This window comes from Acomys russatus, chromosome 3 (genome assembly GCF_903995435.1).
Source record: "Acomys russatus chromosome 3, mAcoRus1.1, whole genome shotgun sequence".
NCBI lineage: Eukaryota > Metazoa > Chordata > Mammalia > Rodentia > Muridae > Acomys > Acomys russatus.
Genome location: NC_067139.1, coordinates 14,653,894 through 14,671,794, shown reverse-complemented (window position 1 = coordinate 14,671,794; position 17,901 = coordinate 14,653,894). Strand labels below are relative to the sequence as shown.

At 44.8% G+C, this 17,901-nt stretch overlaps 1 non-coding gene across 1 annotated transcript; it reads left to right on the top strand.

The window, feature by feature from the left end:
- Positions 1-16,788: 16,788 nt before the first annotated feature.
- LOC127187310 (U6 spliceosomal RNA) lies at positions 16,789-16,895 on the top strand. The gene has a single exon (XR_007830458.1). It is a non-coding gene; the product is annotated as a U6 spliceosomal RNA (small nuclear RNA).
- Positions 16,896-17,901: the final 1,006 nt, after the last annotated feature.

The following is a 17,901-nucleotide window of genomic DNA, read 5'->3' as shown; positions in this document are numbered from 1 at the left end:
TGCTCTCCAGTCCCCTTGTGATCCAGGAGATGTTTAAAAGTTGGAGATAAGACACAGTGCTTTCTAGAGGCCTGGCTCAAGGATAACCATTGTTAGTTTTCCTACATGAGTCATTTTTTAAAGAAAAAGCCACCGGGGTGGGGGGTGGGAGGGGATGGCGCATGCCTTTAATCCCAGCACTTGGGAGGCAGAGGAAGGCAGCGGATCTCTATGAGATCGAGGCCAACCTGGTCTACAAAAAGAGTTCCAGCCAGGCGTGGTGGCGCACGCCTTTAATCCCAGCACTTGGAAGGCAGAGGCAGGTGGATCGCTGTGAGTTTAAGGACAGCCTGATCTACAAAGTGAGTCTAGGACAGCCAAAGCTACACAGAGAAACCTTGTCTCGAGAGAGAGAGAGAGAGAGAGAGAGAGAGAGAGAGAGACAGAGACAGAGAGCGAGTTAGTTCCAGGAGAGCCAAGGCTACAGAGAAAAACCCTGTCTTGAAAAACAAAAACAAAACAAACAAACAAAACAGAAAAAACCAACCCAGGAAAGAACTACAGCCTTCTAAGTCCAGGATTCTGTGTCATATAGAACAGGTTCTCATTTATAGTCAAAGAAAAAGTATTATTCTGGGTGGTAGTGGTGCACACCTGTAATCCCAGCACTTGGGATGCAGAGGCAGGTGGATCACTATGAGTTTAAGGCCAGGCTGGTCTACAAAGCTTGTCCAAGACAGCCAGGGCTACAACTTCTAGGTTCATATGGAAGAATGGATCGGTCTTGTGGCAAATTACTTCAAAAAAAAAAAAAAATCAGGAAAGATAAAGCAGTAAAATCCAATTCTTCCAACATCCGCCCAGCAGCAATCAAGTGAAGAAAAGGATGAAGCAACTGTGAGCCTCAGCAGAGTGGTCCAGGAGGGAAGTGGGAACAGCACGCTGGCAGGACCTCCGACTCCACTTCCTTCTCTCTTGAGCCCTGAAAATGTAAGTGGTCTCATCAGTGTGGTTGTTCTGTTTGTTTCTGATGATTGTGGTGATGGCAACGGCTGCTGGGGAGAAAGTGGGGGAGCCTGGAATAGCGTGAGCCAGGGGATGCACTCTTAGCTGGAGAAGGAAGCCAAAGCCTGTGGAAGTGGGATGCGCCAGAGGGAGCTGAGACAAAGAAGCAGAGAGCTGGCGGTTGCTAATGCAGAGTCAGCATAGTGTCTCCTAGGTCCCCTACCAGGCTGGCTAGGGTACAGAAAAGCAGGAAGCACACAGTAGCATTTTGGGGGAAACAAGCTGGTCTTGGGGAAGGTGGGAAGGCAGTCACGAAGTCACCCACACTCCATCAGAGCAAACAGGGGCTTTGACAGAGCTGTCTGAACTTGAGCAAGGAGAAAAGAATCAGCCCTGGCAAGGAGGCCACAGTGCCTGCGGGGCTGGGGGTGTAGTGTGGGTGGAAGGAACACAGCCTAACAAAAGACAAACACACAGCACAGCCAGCGTGAACAGTGAACTTCTGGAGACAGAGGCGAGATTGCCCCCTCCGCACTCTAAGGACAAAGGAGAGCTCCAGCTAATTGGGCATACAGAAAGGCAGGCGTCAGCACCACTTTTAGGGTCTTTCCATGAAATCTTCTGATGATGGCTGTCTGAGAACTACAATGTGTGGGGCACTGGGTGCTTTCAAGTAGTACCTCAGATAATCCTATAGCAACCCCATGAAACAGACTCTGTCATCATCGCTGGGAGCTTGCTCAAGAACACACAGCTCTCAATCCAGAGCTGGTCCTCTTATCCATTGTATATGTTGGTTTTCCTTTACCTAAAAGTGATGTCATCTCCCCCTAAGGTAGGACCCTTTTTGCATTTACCTGGTATACAGAGACTGCCCGGGCTGGGGGAAGCTAAGAACTTTCTCCGCCTCCCACCCCCATCTCCAAAGACACCCGGGAAGGTGGGAGGTTAGCTCCTACCCAGCTGTACACTCTGCTGCCTAATTCACCATCTAAATCTCCCCTTGAAATGAACCCAATCCCTACTAAATGTTAAGCTCTTCCTTTTAGGTAAATGAAAGCGCTTCACCAACAGGTTCAGCTTCCCAGACTGTAGACAACACCCATACATAAAACACCCACACAGGCACACACAGCTCTCTGCTGTGTTTTAACACAGACATAATTATGACTCACAAATAAGCATGGCTGGAGCATAAAGCACTCAACCAGGAGTTACATAAGCATAGGTGACATCCATCTTCTACCCAGGCGGCATTAACATGATGGGGTGCAGACTGCAGACTAAATTAACAGAAGACAGAAGAGGCCATTTGCTGTAATGAATTCCTGTAGGTGGGGATGTACCTTCTAATGGCTAGCCCACAGTGGGGGGTGCAGTAATCCGCCCAGCAGCAATAAATCCAACAATAAGCCCAAATGTTGCTTCCAGAAAGACACTTGGCCCATAAACCAGTGTCTCTAGAAACTGCCTGTCTGGACCTGACATTTTCTATTTTGGAGTGGATTACCCGTCAGTAATCCCATTCCCAACAGTGAGTGATGATCCATTCTATTTTTTTATATAACTTCAAGGAACTATATAAACTGTTTTGAACCTTCAAATCAAGCGTAGAAATGAGGTGTAAAACCAAGAGCCTCAGCTCCGGTGCACAGGGGAAGCATGGTCTGCGTCCAGCCAGGGGAATGCAAGAGAGGCTAAGACAGATGTTTTCTTCTTCTCCCTACTAAATACTTCCGGCTTTGTTTGCACCTTTGATGTTCCTCAAAATGCTTGGTGCATTAGTCTCAAGGGGGAAAAAAAACCCATGACAACAGAAGAGCTAGAAGAAATTCACATTGCACTGCCTCCAAACATGCATGATTTTATACTCTTATTACTGCTTTCTTAATGGCACGCCCACCTGTCCACACGCCTCAAGATTTTAATTGCAAAGTTAGTACGGAAAAAAAAAAAACCAATAGCAAAAACCACACAGGCACAGGACAATGACTAAAGGACAAATAAGAGCAGGTCAAAGTATCTCTCTGAGGACTGTCACATGTGTTGGAAAATGGTTTCATATCTTGGAAGGCTCTGGGGCTGTCCCTGAGAATAAGTCAGTGTGTGCTACTGTGAGTCACGGACATCACTGTATAAGGGTTTAGGAGTGTACATACGTTTAGGGGACAGGAGAAAAGAAGCGCACTAGTGGAGAAGTTAGGAAAAGCGTCACGAGAAGAAGGGACGTGGAAAACACATAGAAGTCAGGAGATTGGAGTCCCAGGCCTAGGTGAATGTGTCCAAACAGGATTCTTGAATCCTTTAACTTTTTTTTGAAAATCCTTCCTGGATCCTACACATCCACTTTCAGTAGCAAGTTTCTGCCTGACCACATTCTGTCTTAGGAGTCCTTTTCTTTCCCTGTTAGAACAGTGACCCAAATGATTCGATCTACAGCTGTAGCCCTATAAAACGTATCAGCTACAGTGTTTCAGTTAGTAACAGATGACTGTACAATGTGGTCTTTCAGATAAGATTTATGAGCTGGGAAGATGGATCAGTGGCCAAGTGCTTTGCTGTGCAAGTGTGAGGACCTGAGTCCAAATCCCCAGAAGACACATAAAGCTGGATGCAGTAGCCCATGCCTGCTATCCTCACACTCCTAGGACAAGATAGAAGGCGGCGATAAGAGAGTCCTCGGAACCTTGTGGGCCAGCTAGCTTGATGGATGGAACAGAGCAATGATACTGTTGAAAAACAAGGAAAGTGAGAACCAAAACGTGAGGTTCTCCTTTGACTTCCACATGCACTTTATGACATGCATGAGCCCACATTTGCACATATGAACACACACACACACATGTCTTTAGAACAGATTACATTTGTCTAGTGATATAAGCATCTTGGTTTATGTAAATATATTCTATGATGTTCAAACAACGACAAAGTGCTCTAATGATGCATTCCTCATACTGGACTCATGAGGAACCTTATTTCAACTACATCCTAGCTACATAATTTTATTTTCTTTCATTTTGGCAATGGAGATTAAACCTAGGGCTTCACACATGCTCTAAAAGCATTCTACCATTAAGCTAAAATTTGAAACGGAACATTTTTGGACTATATTTATGTATGTATGTATGTATGTATGTATTTTTGGGTGTGCAGTGTGTGTATGTGCCCACATGTCATGGTATCTGAGTGGACATGAGAGGACACGTGCAGGAATGAGTCCTGTGCTTCTATCATGTGGGTCCTACTGATCTAACAGGTTCTCAGGCTTGGTGGCGAGCATCTTTACCAACTGAGACATTTTGTCAGGCTCCCAGCCCTTTCTATGTGCTTCATTTTCTTTTTTTAGTTATGTGTGTATGTGCACATGCATGAAGTGCACCTCAAGCTGGAGGCAGAGGTGACCGTGAGTGGCCTGGTGTGGGTGCTGAGAACTGAAACTTGGGGTCTCTGCAAGAGCAAGCAAGTGGTTTTAGTTTTGAGGCAAGGCTTCACTAAGTGGCCCAGGGTGATCTTTGCTGCCCTGGCTGGCCTTGAATTTGTGACTTCCCTATGTTAGCCTTCCAAGTGGCTGACATTACAAATCTTAACCTCCAGTCTTGCTTCCATTGACATGTTAGTAAGTGTCAGACCTGTCCTTCCTGCCTAGACCTCTTTCCTTACAATTTACGGCGGCTTTCGTTAAAGCCGCCTGCTATATCATCCATGTGACCGCAGCCCCAAATGTCCCTTTCTCTCTTTAGTCTGCTTCTCTCATCCAAATGTGCCGCCATCTAACAATTACATGAGGCAGACACGTGTGAGTCATAAATCTTCCCTCAGTCCTCACATGCAGTCTCTAAGACTTAACACCTTTGCCTCCTGAGCATTTCCAAGTTCATTGTCCTGTTCCCAACCTGGGTGCCAGCCTTCTCATCTCTCTCCTCCACTGCCCCTGTGCTGTCTCTAGGATCACCTGTCTTTGAGATCAACCTTTCCAGGTCCCCAGGGTTTTCTGAAGGTGCAGCTCACGGTTTGCTATCCTGCCCGTATTTGGTTCTGTTAGCCTGCTGATCCAGTCTCGCATCTCTCCAGCCATGCTCCAAGAGGCTGTCCAATGGGCTCACTCCCTCTCCCACTTGTACCCACAGGTCTGGAAGGGTCACCAGCGAGATAAATCGGAGTATATATTTCCCAGGCTCTTCCCTGCTCCATTGCCATGGGCTGACTGTGACCTTAAGTTTAGGCCATGCCCTGTCAGGAAGCATCTCCACATAGCTTACTGGTGTCTCTTTTTCATGTCCATACTCTATCAATTGGGCCCCTACATCTCGTTTCAGGCCTGGGGATGGTGATGGATTCAGACTGTTAGCAGACATATGAGGCTACAGTATCTCATGTGCTTTCCCTAGACGAGCTACACAGTCCTCAGCTTATCCCAGGTGAAAGTGCCACCTGTTTTCTTCAAAGACCCTCACTATTCAGGGACAGAGATGGATGTTTGTTTGTTAATGTCACCTTGCATCCAGCATGGTATTTAGCATATAACAAACATTCACTGATAACTGAATAAATATATGTGCGACCCAGCTGCAGTTCACCAAGTCACCCCACTTATGTCTCAGATCCCAGAAAGTGGTGATGGTTTATGGACTAAATGGCTTTTGTACAAGAGGAAATGGAAGATGTTTTCAAAGCCAGAAGTGGTGGTATTGTTCTCAAAGAGGGGGCTCAGTAGGTTAAGATTAGAGGAGAGGGAGGGTGAACTGAGTTTTCTTAGAAAATTAGGAGAAAGGAGGTTGGGGCTTCAGGGTGTGAAGAAGAGATACAATGGATCCAAAAGAAAAAAAAAATGGAGATATAGAAAAAAAATAACTTGTCAAGTAGCAGAGGGCGATAAGTCAACCCGGTGTTTGTATTGTCACATATTTCTCATAAGTCAGGCCTGTAATTCTGCAATGGAGATGCAGGAACAGGAGCTCAATACGCATTAAGCAGTCCCTTATTAGTGCAGGGATCTAGAGGTGTAGTAATAAATGAGATACAATTTCTGTCCTCATAGAGTTCGTAGTAGAGTGGAGAAGAGAAACACAGATGCAAATACAAATTTCACTACTCTAAGTGCCATGGTAACAGTATGTGCGGAGTCCCAGCAGACATATACATACAACCCAGTCTGGAAGGGAGAATGCCAAAGAAGTCCAGAAAGACTTCTGGAGGACACAAGCTCAGCAGCATCTGGAAAGAGTCGAGCAGACAGAAAAGTGCAGCCATGGTCAGCATCACTACAATTGACAGTGAAGAACAAGGGTTAGAAAGTTCAGGATTTGAGGGTAAGAAAGACAGCTCGGCAGTTAAGAGTGTTTACCTGCATAGGTAGCCAAGTCTGAATCTCAGTACTCACATAAAAGCCAGGGATGGTCCCACCGAGAGGGACAGAGACAGAAAGATCAATGAAGCTGGCTACATGCCAGCCTATCCCAAAATCATGAACTCTAGGTTTAGAGAGACTCCGCCACAAAGGAACATATCAGTGAGTGACAGAGGAGGACACCTAAAAACTTCCTCTGGACTCTGCTTGTATACACACACACACACACACACACACACACACACACACACGGGGTGGTCGTGTCAGCATCCACACAGATACCATATACACATATACTATATGCCCCAAATTAAAGCACAATGCCTGTGCTGAAATTCTGTTATTGCTTTTTGTAATCAGTAGTTTTCCTACAGAAGTTAATATTCAAACATATTTATAAATAATTACAGACACAAAAAGAAGTTTACGGAATGAAAATAGAAATCTGCTTTCACACTATTATCAACCCTCCTCCATTTCTCAGAAATAATCATAGCTAGGCAGAATTCCCAAATTTTCCTCTATGTGTGGGATAATATTTCAATGTTATCAATCACTGTAATTTTTGTCTTTACTTTTTGACAACAAAAAAATTCTTCTTCTGTTTTAACTCTCACAGTCAAGTTCCCGCCATGTACACACACTGAGAGAGCAGTGTCATGAAGCATGGGGTCAGAGACACTGGCAACTCACAACCAAAGCTTTGGCTTTCAAACACCTGAGCACTGGGAGAAGGAAACAGACAGCCAGTTACCAAAGCACGGCGTTGTGCCTCAAAATCAAAGCCTTGAAAAATTTGGAACTAAAAGCCTATGTCACGAACAGTACTTTGGAAGTATAACAGATGAAAAGCCCGTCCTCTTTAACTAGGAGCTGATTGGAGCTGGTACACCTATTCTTCCACACGTTTGAGTTGTGGACGTTTATCTGTCTCTCATGAGTCCATGTAGGTGAGCATGTTGTAAGAGCTCTAGTGTGAGACCAGGGATAAAAAGGATTATGAGGTCAATGGAACAGCTGGCCACTTGATGGCAGGTATGTGTGTTCTTCAGGGCACAGCACTGCAGACAGCAGAGACATTTGCATTGCTACTATCTCAGCTTACAGAAGTTCTGTAAGAGCCAGGAACAAGTTTGCTGTCCACATAGAAACAATGTCATCAGGGAAACCTTTAATCACACAGGAGCCTGTTTAAGGCCAGGAAACCTCACAGCACCTCTTGACCATGGAGCACAAGGCAGCAATATCATTGTGACCACCACCACCTTCCAGGGTTCTGAGGAAAGCTTGCTTTAGTGATCTAACCTTAAGACATGCCACAGATGGGTCAGGAATGAGTTCACACAGCTGGTGGATTCTGCTACAAGCTAACATCCTTTCCACTCTAACCATTCGATAAAATGCTGTCCTCGCTCTGATTGGTGGAAAAGTGATCTGTAAACAACCTTATTTTTTCCTGAATAGGCCTTTGTGTAATTTGTCCTAAGATTTATGCAGGGCTGAACCTACGAGTGCAAATTGAGTGGAATTGAATGGCTCCAGCTGTGAGGAAAACAAAACACAGAGCTGGAAGCTGGTAAAGATTTTAACACGAGCAAACCAAAGCAGCCAGTCCCTTAGACTTAGCACTGCCAAACCAAGAGCCAGTCACTTAGACTTAACACTGCCAAACCAAGAGCCAGTCACTTAGATTCAACACCGCCAAAGCAAGAGCAGCCACTTCGACTTAACACTACCAGACTAAGGGAGTCAGTCATCTGCTAACGTAATGGAACAATGGTGAATGTCAACGGTACTCCTCCATCACAATATCCCTGCTTCCGGGAGTTCACCCCACCCACACTTACACTCATATGCCTACTAGGGCCAAGTCTGACTCGGTTCTGTTCCTTATCATTCTTAGGCAGCTAAATGTTCACAGCCAAATATGATGACACTGATCTAAGCCGTGGGACCCTCACCCCATGCAAGAAACTGAGACGCTTAGCTGGGAGTTTTGGTGTGACTTAGTGCTGGAACTCACGAGAGAGGAACCCGAAGAGCTGCTGGTAGCTGTGATGGTTTGATGGTTTACATGTTTTGGTGTTTGACCTCACAGAGTGGTGCTACTATAAAAGATGGTGGAACCTTCCAGAGGTGGAGCCCCATTGGAAGAAGTGAGTCACTGAGGGTGGGCCTAGAGGTTTCATATCCTACCCCTATTTCCTAACTGCTCTCTGCATACAACAAGGACATTTGCTCAACTATGTCTATAGCAGCTTTATTTCTGATAGCCAGAATCTAGAAACAACCCAGATGTCCCACAGATAAAGAAACTGTGGTACATTTACACAATGGAATACTACTCAGCTATTAAAAACAAGGACGTTTTGAAATGTGCAGGCAAATGACTGGAACTAGAAAAGATCATCCTGAGTGAGGTAACCCAGACCCAAAAAGACACGCATGGTATATATTCACTTATAAGCAAATATTAGCCCAACATAGATGTCCTCTGAGAGACTCCACCCAGTGGGTGATCTGGACAGATGTTGGGACTCGAAGCCGGACTCTAGGCAGAGAGTGCTGAGAGTGGTATCAAAGAGTAGGGGGCGTGTAAGGACCCAGAGGGGTCAGGAACCCCACAGGGAGACCATCAAGGCCAGCGATCTGGACCCAGGGGAGTCTGCACAAACTGATACGCCAACCAAGGACAACGCATGCAGAGAACCTAGACCCACTATTCAGATGTTGTCAATGGACAGCTCATTCTCCATGGCTGGGGGGATTGCCTCTGACATGAACTTTGATGCCCTCTGACGTGAACTCTGATGCCCTCGATTTGATCACTTCCTCTTGACAGGGAGGCCCAGAGAGCACACAGAGGAAGGGGATGCAAGCTATCCTGATTAGACCAGATAGGCTGTGGTCAGACGGTGGGGGAGAAGCCCTTTCCCCCACTTCACCCAGAGGTCTAGGGGAGGAGAATAAAGCAAAAAGAGGGTGGGAGGGTGGGAAGGGGAAGATACAAGCGAGGGGATAACAATCGGGATGTAATGTGAATAAATTATAATAAATTTTTAAAAATGTTTAAATAAAGAGAATTGAGCCAAGAAACTAATCTTGCTCCCTTAAGTTGCTTGCTGTCAGGTCACAACAATGAGAACCTGACCAGCAAGCAGCTCTGTTATTTGCTGCATAGAAGGAACCAGTTATCAGTGAAAAAGAAGTAAAGTCAACCAAAGGTGGTCACAGTTGTAGACAAGTTCCATAGTAGTTTCTAGTGCCATAGTTTTTGAGGCTCAGCCATGCTACTGCCTTGTTGCTGCTCACCCTATATGACTGGGTTTAAAATACCACCAATATGCCTTTAATCCCAGTGCTCGGGAGGCAAAGGGAGGCTGATCACTGTGAGTTCGAGGCCAGCTCGGTCTCGACAGCCAAGGATAACACAGAGAAACCCTGTCTCAAAAAGCAAAGCAACAACAACAACAACAAAAGATACCACCAATAAAAAGAGGAACCAGCTTGTTAGCTCCATCTCTTATGTAAAATATACTTGTGATTAAAGTATGAAGTGATACAAACTGCTATCCAACTTTTCTTTCAAAGATATTAAAAAGAGGGCTGACAAGATAGCCATAGCCTGATGACCCAAATTCAATCCCGTGTAAAAAAAAAAAAAAAAAAAAGCTGGACGTGTTGGTAATTATAGCATTCCTATGGACGTATGAGGCATAGGCAGGAGAATATCCCAGAAGCTCATGGGCAGCACCCCAGAGTGTGCAGCACAGTAGAAACAACAGACACCCCACCTTAACCAGAGGGAAAGAGAGAACTGAGCACAAAAATTGTCCTCTCACTTCTACCCATGTGCCCTGGCATGTGTGTGTCCTTACCCAGAAACATATCAGACACAAGTACATACAGTAATAATAAATAAGCAAACTAAAATTATTTAAAGAGGGTGGGACTGGGAGGAGATAAGGGAGGAGGCTACAATTGGGATGTAAAGTGAATAAATTTTTAAAAATTTAATTATCTTAAGGCAAAAATAAATAAATAAATAAACAAATGAAAAAACTGTTTAAGGGCGAAACGTAATATAAATTTTAAAACCAGCAAAATAGATTTCCTATCCTAAGCAAAGTCAAGTTGGCTTGCTCGGACTTATAATAATTAATATGTTATGGGTTTACACATGTGGATGAGACGTCTAGAAAATTTCCAACCTGGGAATGAGATAGTGTGTGGGGAAAAAGGACGTGACACTAAGTATTTCTGAAAGGAAAAAAATTCGCTGAAGAATTATTAAGAGCATAAATTACACTGAACGTAATTGCGACTGCCACTGTCCTCATCTGCTCTGCGATTACATGGAGAGCTCTAGTGAACCATCTCGTCCTGAGATGGGGAGCTAGTGACAGGGACTGTAGCTCCAAGTGCATCGACAAAGACATTTTCTGATAATTATCAAAGCAAACTTTGAATCTGAGTTCAAATGCACAAGCGTCTTCTCCAGAATAGGAAATCTCTCAAAAGCCACAATCCTGACGGAATTAAATTTTTGGTAAATTAGTGATGTGCGAAGATTCCAACCAAAGAAAACTTTAAAACGCTACAAGCAAGTAAAGTATTCTTGGGTAACAAAAGGATTTGAAAACTATGTCTTACTTTCATCAGTGCAGGTAAAGGGCGCTGTCTTGAAAGCTATAGGATTTACTGGTGGTTGAAACTGAAACTCATGCCAAAAGGAAGCGGACAGAGCACCAGGGATATTCGCCGTTGACGGGTACAGCCCTCCTGTAACGCGCTTCCCTTTAAATCGGGCTTGTGGTCTGGCTTCTGCCTTAATGTGCGCTGTGGACTCACGCAGCTTGCCAGATGGCAGTGGGAAGCCCATTAGTTATGCATCACACATCCTGACATCCTGATCAAAACTGCAAGAAATGATCTTCAGATTGAGGAGAGATGCTCCAGAGAGAAGCAGTGATTAAATCCCCCTGTATTTCGACAGAAGCGAGCACATAGTCATTGTCTGTAAATAAACCCATTCTTAGGATATGTGGACCCAAGACTGAGGAAGGAACTTAAGGAAATTCTTCTCATGGTTTGGGTTTTAACGTGCGTCATCCCATGGTGCTCATTTTAAAGAATGCCAAGCTGCTGCCTTTTCAAGGTCATCTAGAAAAGTCCAAGGAGCCGAGTGTAAAACAATACATCCAACTGTTTGCCTTTCAGAGGAGACCCATCCAATCTTTCAGAGGTTCTAGTGGGTGTTAGGAACTTAGTCACAGAGGAGTTTGTTAGAGCCTTTTCCAGGGGGCCAGTTTGCGGAAAAGAAGTAGGAAATGCATTCTATGCACAGAGCTGATGAGAAAGTTATTAGACAGCTTGGAAAGGGGTCCAGGGGTCCAAATTATGTAAAATATCATGAACTGATAAGAAGCTTATAGTCTCCAATGATTTATAAAACTGTCCACTGCTCAACATTAAGAAGCTGTGTACAGAGACATAAATAAGAGCTTGTTGTTATATTCCCTCCTGGAAAAACAAAACTAACTTTCTCTTCTTGAAGCGACAGCAACCTCTGCAAGCATGTGTGTGGAAACCATGCCTCCAGCCCATCTTTACACTGTGTTTTGACCAGGAGGAAATGTGAAAAGCCTGTGTCATAGTAAATGCCTGACCAGTCAGTTTTGGGGAATTAAAAGGAAGAGGATATGGAGCTCACAGCCAGGCTCCATGCCATAGTAAGTTCAAGGCTAGCTGGAGCTACATGTGGCCCAGACTCAACAACAACAACTGGGAGCTGGGCGTGGTCGCATGTCTGTAATGTCAGTATTTGGGAGGTGGAGGCAGGAAGACATGTCCATACAGATTAAAGTTCAAAGTTGGCCTGGCCCACAAAAACCTTGTTTGAAAAAACACAGATAAACAAAACAAAAGCCAAAATTAGCTCTGAGGGAAACTTCGAGAAGACCACAAATTGTGGTTAAAAAGGAGGAAAGAAGAGAGTGTGGCGATCTAAGGTGAACACTGACTTCTTGTGCTCAGTGGCTCCCTGGGACGGTGTCCCTAAGCGGCCCCCCTGTGTCAGAATTATCCAGAACCTTTCCTGAGGGCATCAGTGAGTGCTGCCTCCCCAGCCCTATGAACTGGAGTTTCTGATCAGAAGGGTATATGGCTGGTAACAGACCTCTCATTCCAACTCACATCGCTGCGTCTCTTTACGTTCACCAGGACTGTACTGGAACAAAGAATCCAATGTCTAAAACAAAACAGAGCCATTGGTTTTTTTTAATAATCATAGCTGTTGGCATATAGGCAGCTCTGCCTCTAGGGGCCTTCAACCTCTGACGTCATCACCTACTGCCACCACCAGGTGCGGACCAGGTGTGTGCCAGATAAAAAAGGATCCCCGACTCCTCTTTCTCTTACTCTCTCAGTCTCTTTCTCTTACTTTGGATCTTGTTCTGTTTGTCTCTCTCTCCCTCCCACTCCCTGGCTCCCACTCTCTCCCCCTCCCTCTCTTCTCTTCTCCGCCCCCCCCCCCCCCCCACCCCGCCCCGGTCCTTCAGGGCTCTGTCTGTCCCCGTCTGTCCACATGTTCAACCGTCCTCTACCCCTTCTCCAGGCCCTAATTCCTCTCCACTACTCCTCCCAAATAAACTTCCTTATAGCAGATATGTTACAGCACGCTATTTATCAAATACTGTAACAATAGCGCGAATGAGTTTCCTCGTACACATTTTTTTTTCTCACAGATTCATTCATTCATTCACTCGGTCACTTAACAGATACTGTGCTCCTGCTTTGGCATATTGAGTAGTTACTCGAAGAGAGTAAACCTCAGCTCTTACGAAGCCATCACCCGCGTTACAACATTAGCTACAGAGCCAGGCCCCTGGCTTTTTTTTTTTTTTTTTTTAAGGGTCTTATTCTTTAATTGAACCAGATGTTCTTCCAGTAATTCCATGCATTCCTTCGTACCCCACCCCCTCCCTCCCAGCCTACGTTCATTGAGGAAAGCCTATTTGTTCTCAGACACAGATTCTAACCGTTGTTGATCTGAATCACATTAGGCCCTGTGCATTTCTGCCATTGATTCTGCGCAGGGTGCTCCTGGAGCACGTCTGCCAAACACGTGCTGGCTTCATTCCCTTCTGTTTTCTCTTCAGTATGCCATGTAGGAAGTCTGTCTTTGAGCAGGAAGTTTGCATACCTGGGGGCAGATGTGATTGGGTTGAGCCATGCCGACATAATCAATCAACGGACACATACTTATGGAGACATTTCTGAAAGTAGGAAACGGTGTCCTCTTTCTCAAGAGGTGGACCAAAGGCCTCCCTGTGAAGGGCACGTCCCTTCAGTAACCTGAGAAAGGAGGAGTTTCAAAGGTGACAGAAAAAATTAACTCCTGTTGTAGTCCAAAGCCAAGGTCACGGCTCCTTCTGCTTCTCTCTCTCCTCCCCCATCTCAAGACAGGACTGGTGGGAACTTACAGCAATCACTTCTATCTGTCCTTTCTGGCTGCCTCATGTTGGGCACAGCAAAGACAAAGGCGGCTCTATCTAGAAGGGGGATGGCTCTTAAGCATCCCGTTCCCCTCCTGTGTCCTCCGACTCCCTCAGTCTAATTCCCCATGAATACACAAGCCCCCCTCTTTGTGCTCCTGGCATTGTGTGTGCTCCGTCTTCTTCTACTTCTTCTTTTTTTAAAAAAATATTTTATTTAATTTTAATCTATGTGCATTGTATGTCAAAGTGTCAGATCCTGGAGTTACAGACAGTTGTGAGCTGCCATGTGGATGCTGAGAATTGAACCCGGGTCCTTTGGAAGAGCAAGCAGTGCTCTTAACCACTGAGCCATCTTTCCAGCCCCATGCCCAGTCTTCTTAATAAGATATGAGAATGCCAAACCCAAGTCCCCTGCCCACCTCCAGTCAGCAACAGGATACAAACAGCTACTCCCCAGTGGGTGGCCTTCTTGCTCCAGGCTCCTGAAGCTGGCTGGACAGAAACAGAGGGTGAACTTTCCAGGTGAAAAAAGACCACCGTTCAATAAGAAGTCTAGTGGACTCTCCTACTGGCTTAGGTCACGATTTCAAAAGACCAAATGTCATAAGTCTGAATGCTAAACATCCCCTCCCCCAGCTCCCCACCCTGCCCTGCAGGAGGAAAAAAAAAGTCTAAAAAGATAATTCTAGAGAGGGATTAGTGCACTGCCTGCTGTGAAAACACAAAACTATTTCTTTGCAACAGCTGATTAATAACCAGAATTTCAAATAGGCAGCATATACTTAAAACAGTTTTAGACTACAACCTTTCTCCAAATACAAGCAAATTGAACCATTTGAAGATCTGAAGAGTAAAAAATACAAGATGTCTCTACTGCCCAATTATTCACTTGTGTATCATTTCTGTGCCTTCACACGAAACGCATTGTTTGTATAAAACAAAGCAAACAACTACAATAAAACCCTCAGTGGCAAGCCAGGGCATGGTGGCGCACGCCTTTAATCCCAGCACTTGGGAGGCAGGGGCAGGTGGATCGCTGTGAATTCGAGGACAGCCTGGTCTACAAAGTGAGTCCAGTGACAGCAATGGATACACAGAGAAATCCTATCTCAGAAAAACCAAACCAAACCAAACCAAACCAAAACCAAATAAAAAACAAAACCTCAGTGGCCTTCCAAACCAAAGGCATTTGGGAATGTAGCGGTTCCTTGTGGGGGAGGGGTGTAAAAAAATGTACCAAATACTGCAGTATTCTTACTGGTTTAACTGTTGAAGGGGTTGGGATTCTATTTGCCTCTTATGGCTTGAATGTGAAATGTTCCCTATGGTCTCATGTGGTCGAACTCCTGGTCTCCAGGATAGCACTGTTTTTGGAAGGTTGTGGAACCTTTAGAAAGTAGAGGCTTGCTGGAAGAGTGAGTCACTACAGCCCACTGTTGGGTTTTGAAATTTTTTATTACATTTATTTATTTATTTATTGTACTGTCTTAGTTAATGTCATATTTCTATGATGAGACACCATAACCAAGGCAACTTTTCTAAAAGAAAGCATTTAATTGGGAACTTTCTTACAGTTTTAGAGGGTTAGTTCCTGATCATCATGGTAGGAAGCAGACGGGCATGGTGCTGGAGCAGTAGCTGAGAGCTTTACAACCTGATCCCCTGGGGGTGTGGGCTTCTGAAATCTCAAAATCAACCCCCAGTGACACACCTCCTCCAATAAGACCAGACTTACTTCAATAAGGCCACACCTAGTCCTTCCCAAACAGTTCCACTTACTGGGGGCCAAGCATTCAAAACATAAGCTTATGGGGGCCATTCTCACTCAAAGTACCGTGTGTGCGTGCGTGCGTGCATGTGATGTGTGTACATGTAGAGTTCAGAGGACCATGCTTGGGAGCTGGTTTCCTCCTTTCTCCAGTCAGATCCCAGGGATTGAACTCGTATGGTAGGCGTGGCACCTTTTACCAGCAGAGCTGTCTTGCCCAGTGGGTCTACTTCTTTGACAGCAGATCCAATGTGACCAGCTGCCTTGTGCACCTGCTGCCATGACTTTTTCACCATGAGGGACAGTATCTCTTCTCCAACTGTGAGCCACAGTAAGCCCAGACTCTCATCAGGTGTTTGGTCACAGTAAAATAGAAAAGTAACTAAGGCACCACTAGTGTAACACAAAGGAGTGTGTTCTTCACAAGGTAAGATGATGGTACTTGCACAACTGTCTCTGCTGCTTTTTTAAAAATTGACTATATATAGCTGGGCGTGGTGGCACACGCCTTTAATCCCAGCACTTGGGAGGCAGAGGCAGGTGGATCGCTGTGAGTTCAAGGCCACCCTGGTCTACAAAGTGAGTCCAGGATGGCCAAGGCTACACAGAGAAACCCTGTCTCTAAAAACCAAAAAAAAAAAAAGACTATATACATTTTATGCCCTTATTGAATAAAAAACAAACAAACAAACAAACAAAAAACTTGGAACTTGACTGCTTAGGTATTAAAGACTGAGAAAGGTGAGATACTTCGTAAACATGAATTTGTGATTCAGTGGACTTTGCAAAATGCAATAGATTTCAATTATGTCCCCAAACTGGAATGACAAATTTGGAAGTAGAAACAATCAAGGCTTCTCAAGTGATTTATTACTTTTTAAAGGCAAAGACTGCCTCCATTTTATGGTGGAATTACTGGTAATGTACCACCATGCCACACCATAGTAAGTGACTTTCAAAGTCAATAAAGTTTTCTTTTCCCATCACAGGAGGGGAGCACGCAGGAGAATGGACAGGCCACTCTATTTGGCAACAAGGCTGAAAACTATAGTGTAAAATGCACCATGTTGTGTCTGCTTTGGCTGAATTCTTTCTAGCTGAAGAAATGCGAGAAGCTTCTAAGAGAGGAAATCTGATTTTGCCTTAGTAAGCCAACAAGGTCACTGACGCGGTTCAAAAATCAACGTTGGGTGCTCGCTTCGGCAGCACATATACTAAAATTGGAACGATACAGAGAAGATTAGCATGGCCCCTGCGCAAGGATGACACGCAAATTCGTGAAGCGTTCCATATTTTTGAAACTGTGGTACATATACACTATGGAATACTACTCAGCTATTAAAAACAAGGAATTCCCGAAATTTGTGGATAAATGGATTGAGCTAGAAATGATCATAATGAGTGAGTTAACCCAGAAGCAGAAAGAATCAAATGGTATATACTCACTTATATCTGCATACTAGCCCAAGGGGCATGTCCCACGAAAGCCTTCACTTACCAGGAAACTGGGACAGAGGGGAAGGCATCCTATTGGGACTCTAAATGAGAGACGCAGCAAAATAAAAGGATCCAGAGGGTCCTAGAAATCTACAAGTAGAACAATATGATAGGCAGATTTGGGCCCAGGGGTCCCGCTCAAACTAAGGCACCAGCCAAGGACAATACAGGAGGTAAACTTTAAAACCCCTTCCCAGATCTAGCCAATGGTCAGAATATTCTCCACAGTTGAGTGGAGAGTGTGATACGACTTTCTCACATACTCTGGTGCCTCACATTTGACCATGTCCCCTGGAGGGGGAGACCTGGTGGCACTCAGAGGAAGGACAGCAAGTAGTCAAGAAGAGACTTGATACCCTATGAGAATATATAGGGGGACGTAATCCCCCTCAGGAACAGTCATAGGGGAGGGGAATAATGGGAAAATGGGGGGGGAGGAATAGGAGGATACAAGGGATGGGATAAACATTGAGATGTAACAAGAATAAATTAATAAAAAAAAAAAAAAAAAAAAAAAAAAAAAAAAAAAAAACAAAAATCAACGTTGGGCGGGATGAGAAGACACTTACTGAGGCAGCGGTGTTGTCCCGTCACTACTATTGTTTCTAGCAAATCTTTTACCTGGGTGTGAGTAAGGTGGAGGGAATCTCTAGATGCCAGAGAATGTAGAAATGTGGCCCAGAAGATGACAGGCAGGCTTAGGAAGGAATGCCTGCGTAGTATCTACTGAATCATGGGAATTGCCAAAAGAGTAGGTCAACGGAGAGCCATTCCCTAAGACAAAGGTGTTTGTCTTCAGCTGAGGC